Raw genomic sequence first — 7716 nt, 5'->3', positions numbered from 1 at the left:
CCTCCCCCTCTCACAAACCTGCCACACAAAAGAGATTCCTGGTTTTGCACAGCAGGAGATAAAAGGCGGCTGGGAGAAGATTAGGCCAAAGTCCCCCAGGCCCCGCTTCAGGTATCAGCTTGCCGCACCCCCTCCCCCACCACTATGGGGAGCGAGCCGGTGTTCACCCTGCTCTCTCAGTGAGACAGGCCATGCAATCCACATTTTTCCAGCCCCCCTCCTCTAAGGAGACAGACAAGGCAGGAGGGGCGGCAGGAGCCTGCTCTTTTTCTCCCCTCCCCCATGGGAATGGGCGGGACCATGGGTGCCCAGGAAACGCTCCCTCTAAGCTGTGGAGTCTTGTGAGCAAAAATTCTACTTTGTGAGCTGCTGGCATTAAAGTTGTGAGCGAGCTTGGCTGCTGCATAAATCAGTTTGCTCTGGAGCCATCCTTCCTGAGCTAAGACAAAAACGTGTGAGCCAGAGGCTAAAAAAACTGTGAGCTAGCTCACACTAACTTAGCGTAGAGGCAACACTGCTGCCAGGATAAACCACCACCACCACCACCCCCGGTGCATGGCCCCGGGCAGTTGCTCCGCTGCAAACCTGAATGGCAAGATCATGTCTTAAACATGCCCATCACCTTTCACTCTGAGACTGCAACACCGAAGAGATATCACAGTTGCTGCCACGCATTTTAGAAGAGGAGATTGGATTTATACCCCGCCATGAAATTAAAAGACGCCTGCTCCTTGGGAGGAAAGCGGTGGCATGATAAAAAGTTCGCATGGTCAAAGCAATGGTATTTCCAGTAGTCATGTATGGCTGCGAGAGTTGGAATATAAGGAAGGCCGAGTGCCAAAGAATAGATTCTTTTGAACTATGGTGCTGGAGAAGACTCTTGAGAGTCCCTTGGACTGCAAGAAGATCAAATCAGTCAATCCTAGAAGAAATCAACCCTGACTGTTCCCTGGAAGGCCAGATAATGAAACTGAAGCTCAAATACTTTGGCCACCAAATGAGAAGGGAGCCCTCACTGGAGAAGACCCTGATGCTGGGAAAGATTGAAGGTCAAAGAAGACGGGGACGGCAAAGGATGAGATGGTTAGACAGTGTCATAGATGCAACGAACATGAAATTGAGCCAACTTAAGAGGACGGCGGAAGACTGGAAGGCCTGGCATGATCTGGTCCATGGGGTCGCGGAGAGGCGGACTCGACTGTGCGACTGAACAACAACAACTTCACCACCCAAAGGAGTCTCAGAGCAGCTTACAATCCCCTTCCCTTCCTCGCCCCACAACAGATACCCTCTGAGGTAGGTGGGGCTGAGAGAGCTCAGAGAGAACTGTGACTGGCCCAAGGTCGCCCAGCTGGCTGCCTGCGGAGGAGGAGTGGGGGATCAAACCTGGTTCTCCAGATGAGAGTCTGCTGCTCTTGGGCACTACACCAAACTGGTGTGGTGGTTTACAGCCCTGACCCTTTGCTAAAGACTCTGGGGTCAAGCCAGTAATTCCACACTGAGACGCAGCCTGGTCCCCTGTACGTCCATATTTATCTTTATTCCAGTTCTGAACATGCACACGCAACACAAGCCACAGTTGACGCCAAATGCACCCAACACAAATTCCAATCATTGCTGTTTGGGGAAGGGTAGCAATGGGCCAGTGGGTGGAGTCCAACAGGCTAACCCCCCCCACACACACACCGGACTCCCTCAACGCGGGGACCCAGCAAGCAAGCCCTGGCCAGCAGGCACCCTCCTCCCAGCCACCCTGCTCCGGGGGCTCCACAGCTCCCTCCCCAGCGGGCTTCCCATCCCTGCAGCTGGCCCAGTCTGGGAGGGCACCCAACTCCCTGGAGGGCCCCTTACAGCCTCAAGCAAGACAAGGTGGGTTCTCTGGCAGCTGCCCTCAGCCACCCGCCCCGCATCCAAGCCTTTGCCTCAAGCACACCTCGCGCCACCACTCGGCACGGCCATCCAGGCCAGTGACTTACGCATCCAGACAACTCCCGCAATCTACCCTGGTTCTGCTAGCCACAGGGAAGGATGAGGAACTCTCCTGGCCACAAAAGCCTCCATCCTGGCCACCACTAGAAAATTTCATCAAGCCTCAGATGTCAACATGCCTTGCTGTCATAGACAAGCCGGTGGACAGCCAGAAAGACTACAAATTAGCTCTTTAAAAAAAGTAAGCTGAGATTTCCAGAAAGTTACATTCCACACGGAATGGGAAACCATGCCTGCCCCCACCTCCAATTTGTCTGAAAGTACACAAAGCCCTAATAGCACCTTCCCCAATGGAGATGATTGTCCTTAACACAACACCCTAATAGTACCTTCCCCAATGGAGATGATTGTCCTTAGAATAAAGGATTCCCTCTTGACTAGTTTTCAGTGAAATGGCCATTGTCCACCAGAAGCTTCAGGGGATTTGGGGGTCTTCACTTATATACAAAAACCCAGAAAAAGGACCAGTTCCTGGGAGCCGCCACAGAAGTTGGCAAAAGCAGCTAGCGACAGGCCTCCAGACCTTGAGGTTCCCCCTGGCTCTGGCCAGTGCTGCTCACACCAAGCAAGCCAGTTCAGTTTCTTTCTGCTGATTCAGGAGGACACAACATCCTTTCCAGGTTTTTACAGAAAGACTTCTGCACCTCCACCATTCAGAACTGAGGAGATTCAAAGGCTTCTTTTAAAAAATTCTCCTCCCGCTCGCAACTTCAAAAGCAGAGTCATTGGGAGGGAGGGGAAGACAGGAAACTGCCAAAGGGTATGAATTGTTTGGATGATAGTGGGTTGAAAGAGAAGCCCAGAAAGAGTCACTGAAGATGCCTCTCGCTCCCTTTCCAGTCCCTCCCGGCCACTAAGTGCCTCTCGGGTGGTTCCTCTAAAAATAGAGAGGCGTCTCCTTATGCCGGCTCCAGTAAGCGAAAGAGCCTGCAGCGCGCGGGCTTTCATGTGCCCACTGTCATTACCCCAATGGCTTTGGCACATGGTGCAGTTTTGTGTCATTTACCAAGTTAATACGTTAAGCCCTGAGGCTAGCAGTCTTACCTCCCCCACAGCTAATTCCGGGAAGGACGCCCTGAAACCCTAGAACAGAAGGACGGAGGCCTCGCCTTTGCTGGCTCAGACCCCGCCCTTGCCTAGCCCAGCTTTCTGCTTCCAACAGGGGACAGCAACACCCCTCTTCTCACTTCTAAAGCCCAATCCCAGATTGTAGGGGGTGAGGGGTGGGATCCGTAACTTGGCCCCCCAGTTCTCTTCAGGAGGAGCCGGGTTTAAGAGAGTGGGCAGAGAGACCTCAGTGCAGAAGGAGGGGAGGGGAGCATCTCTTAGCCTTTCGAGACTCACTCACTAGATTTTACAAGCCTCGAGATGGCACCCTCGCCCGCCCTTTGGCCTTAAAAAGCCTGCAGCAGGGACATGGGCCGGTACCACCGCCGCCGCCGCTGCTGCCACAACCTCCTCTCAGGGTCGGCAGTGGGCCTTCTTCCATGCAGCCCCAGGAAGAGCCATCTCAACCACTGGCCTCGCCAGGGAGCGGCGGCCACCCAAGCCCCTCCCGCCTCTCACTCCGGCCCCGCCCTGTCCTCTCCTCTCCTCCCCCCCCCCGCCCCACAATCAGGACAGAGGGATCTTTTGTTAGATTAAGCAATATGTTTTAAAATGGGAAACATTATGGTTTGTCCTTCTTGGCCCAGTTTGGGTGTATTGGGGGGGGGGATCAAGCCATGGCTAGGCACTAGGGCTGCCAACCTCCAGGTGGGTCCTGGAGATCTACCACAATTACGATGCTCTCCAGACTACCGAGGGTGGGCTCTACGGCATCACATCTCAATTACATCTACGGCATTATATCTCATTACAATTGTTTTTAAATTGTTTTTAATCGTTATACATTGCCTACAGCCTTACATCGTAGAGAATAGGTGATTTATAAATCAAATAAATGATAATAAAAAATTATAACTGAGCTCCCTTCTCTACCAAACTATGCCTCCCCAGGCTTTGCCCCCAAACCTCCAGAAACTGGCCAGCCTGGTGTAGTTATCCAACAATACCATAGCCTCCTAAGAGACACTTGCACTCAGCCTAAGCTACCTCACAGGGGTGTTGTTGTGAGGATACAATGGAGGAGGGAGAAAGAAGGAGGAGGGCAGGATTTACACCCCACCCTTCACTCAGAGTGACTTACAATCTCCTTCCCCTTCCTCTCCCCACAACAGCCACCCTGGGAGGTAGGTGGGGCTGAGAGAGCTCTGAGAGAACTGCTCGTGAGAGAATAGCTCTGAGAGAACTTGTGACTCATCCAAGGTCACCCAGCTGGCTACATGTGGAGGAGGAGTGGGGAATCAAACCCGGTGCTCCAGATTAAAGTCCGCCACTTTTAACCACTACACCAAACTGGCACACTGCTCTCAGCACAGTGCTCTGGACTCCTTAGAAGAAGGGTGGGATAAAAACGTCCTGAGCCAATAAAACACCATGCAAAACGCTCCCACAGGCAAGGAGGTCCAGGTGAAGCGGTGCCAGAGATCTCGCAGCAAGCAGCAAAGGAAGGGATGGAAGAGTGACCCACAAACCCAGAAGGGTCCCTTTGATCAGCCCAGATAATTTGCAACTGGAAAAAGGAAGATACATTGAGGCCTATTGTGGGGGGAAATGCCCTTTTCCCAGCTCAGTCTTCACCAGCTGTCAGTAAAGAGGACTTGATATGTGGGCTTTTCCTACTCTAGACTGATACAGAAGAGGAGGAGAATCCTTCCACCTCCACCCCACCCCACCCCCATTCCTGGTGCTCTTGTTTCACAGACACACTGCTAGCTAGGGCTGCACTTCACGATGAGCAATAAATTGTGCCATAAATAGTGCACGGAGAAAAGCTTGGATTCCATAGCAGGTATACCTTTAGGCAATGATGCAGGTCTACACGGTGTCCACCTACTTTGCATAACTGAACGTTTTTGCTAACCATGATGGGGCAGAGGCAGTAAAGCCCCCCCGCCCCTGACCACTGTCACTGAGCTCCCCTGACAGGTAGTGTTAGATTGTGCTAACGAAGACTCGGACAGTGATTCAGCAAGTGATTTCAGCTTTATTGGAAGTAGCGAACAAACACTCAAACGCATGTAGTAAACCAAAACACAGAACAGTGGAGCTGGGCTCCTTTTAAACATACCGGGCTAATATAGCCACGCCTACTATATACACAACAACCAATCAGATTGTGAAGATAAAGGCAAATCAGATTTCTTCCCGCTCAGGGACAAGCTTGTTTGTAATTGGTCGCTGTTTTGAAGCGACCAATAGCTTTTAATAATGACGGAGCCTTGGCTGGCTCGAAGCTTAACATAGAGAGTGGATTAGGTGATTCATGTTCAACAATCAATACATAACAGGTAGTCTTCAGTGAGGGCAGGGCAGGACCCATCCTGTCTTTGTGGCTGGCTGTGCTAGACGTTTGCTTTCCCCCCCAGAACAAATAACAAAACAGGGAGAGAGGATGCTGAATCCTGCAACTATTTCTCTAAGTTCTGCAGCTTGACTTCACTTGTACAGACCCAGAGAAGAACACTACGTAACCAGAACAGACTTTTCTGTCCACAACACATTCTTCTCTTCCCTAGCTTAACAGAAGACGGAAAACAAAAACATAAACCACCCAAGAAATTCTGACTCCTGGAATCACATTGTCATTCTAGAGCCCGTTTTACAGTAAAAATGACAAACTACTGAAATTCAAAGCTAAATACATCCAATATCAATCAAAAGATCTTTATGCTCGAGTGACCAAAACTTACTAGTGATCCTTGGCCCAAAAGAAGTCTGGCTGTTCTCGGCCGGGGCCTTTTCAGCCCTGGCCCCAGTGGAACACTCGGCCTAGCAACATCTCTTCCCTGCTGCAGGACCTTGCCCCATTCCACAGGTCGTGCAAAACGGAGATGTTCCACCAGGACAGCTACAGTTCCTGACCACAGCCTCTATCTGCCTTATCAGCCTCCCTGTACAGAATCCACCCCATTGGGGAGCAAAGTGACTTGTATGCCATTGACCGTGTACTGTATGTTGTATTATACATTGTGTTAATTGCTTAATTATTACTAATTTTGGTCACTGATTAATTGTTACTATGTTTACTATGATGTGTAGGAGCTGCGGTGGCTCAAGTGGTTAAGAAGCTGAACTGCAGGCTGTGGAAGGTCAGTAGTTCAGCAGTTCAAGACCCGGGTGCCGCAAGACAGGGTGAGCTCCTGTCTCTAGTTCCAGCTCCTGCCAACCTAACAGTTCGAAAGCAAGAAATTGCAAGTAGATAAATAGGTACCACTTCGGTGGGAAGGGAACAGCGTTCCGTGCGCCTTGGTGTTTAGTCATGCCGGCCACATGACCACGGAAACGTCTTCGGACAGCGCTGGCTCTTCGGCTTCGAAACGGAGATGAGCACCCCAACCCTAGAGTCCGGTTCGACTGGCTTTCGAGCAAGGGAACCTTTACCTTTTACCTTTACTATGATGTACACCGTCCTGAGCCCTTTGGGAAGGACAGTTCACAAATGTAATTATTAATAATCATCATCATCATCAAAATAACAACAACAACTCAGCAAAAGTGGTGGCAGCAACATAAAAGCAAACAAAACCAAAAGTGAAGCTGGTCTGTGTGAAAGGCCTGTCAAAAAAAGGCCTGGAGGGCTGCAGCCCAGTCGCCTCCCCCAGAAAAGGGCCCTGCCTGCACCAGGAAGGAGCCCCGACGGAGGGAGGGACGCTGCTGAGTTCAAGCTAAAGTCCAGGAGCATCTTAAAGATGAACAAGAACTGTGGTAGGGGGCATGAGAGCTTCCAGGGGAGTCACTGCTCACCTCTGACTCAAGAAAGCTCCTCCCCCCTGCCACAAATGTTGCTAGTCTTTAAGGCGCCCCTGGACTCCCCCTCTTTTCTACTGCTACAGACAGACTAACACGGCTACCCGTCTTGGTCTGTTTCAAATTAGAATGGTTTCCATGCTGGATCCGAGCCAGGGCCAACTGCAGACCAACCGGGAATTCCACCCGGTTCAACTCTTGCAGCCTCCCACAGGCAGGCAGGCAGGCAGGCAGGCAGGCGGCTATGCAGCGCCCTGCTGACCCGTCTCCATGCTTTGTTTCTTCTCCTTGAGATCCTCCTCTCCAGCTAAGACCATCCTGAACTGCTCTCCCTTGTCTTGCCATCTCCTCAACCGTCCCCACGCTCCCTCCTACCCCCCAGGGGGTCTTGAGGTGTGCCTTGAACCAGGAACCCTACTAAGCCCAACACACAGGTGCGCGTGCAGGCCTTGTGGTGGAGCAAGAGAGAGGAACACGCAAATTCTGCCCTCGAGACTGGCCCACCCACCGCAGCCCAGCTCCAGACCTGCCTGCAGCTCCAGCTCCAGCCCAGTAAAGCAGGAACAGACCGTATATCAGGTTTGGGTTTGAGTCCAGCTACCAACAGCCTGGGCCTGACCTCTCACCTCCTCACTCTACAGCTCTGCAAAGGGAACTGTGTGGCGCATCCGTACAGCACATAGCACACTCCCGTCACTCTTATGGGGAATCCTGGTAACACCCCAGACATTCCATATTCCAGTGAATTTATCCAACTAAGTCTGCCTTGCTTTCCCCTTTCCAAGAGGGGCCCAGGCAGCTTACAATATCGCTGGGTAAACTCGAAAGCAATAATAATCAATAAAAGGATGATAAACCAAGAGCCAATCTCCAAAA

At 51.5% G+C, this 7716-nt stretch overlaps 1 protein-coding gene across 1 annotated transcript in view; it reads right to left on the bottom strand.

The window, feature by feature from the left end:
* VAV2 (vav guanine nucleotide exchange factor 2) overlaps positions 1–7716 on the bottom strand; it is a 289301-nt gene that overhangs the window by 266289 nt on the left and 15296 nt on the right. The gene's annotated exons all lie outside the window — the stretch shown is intronic.

The sequence above is a fragment of the Gekko japonicus genome, unplaced genomic scaffold (genome assembly GCF_001447785.1).
Source record: "Gekko japonicus isolate JY-2015 unplaced genomic scaffold, Gekko_japonicus_V1.1 scaffold427, whole genome shotgun sequence".
In the NCBI taxonomy this organism is placed as follows: domain Eukaryota; kingdom Metazoa; phylum Chordata; class Lepidosauria; order Squamata; family Gekkonidae; genus Gekko; species Gekko japonicus.
Note: the sequence above shows the minus strand (reverse complement) of the source record. Positions and strands in the feature narration are given on the sequence as shown.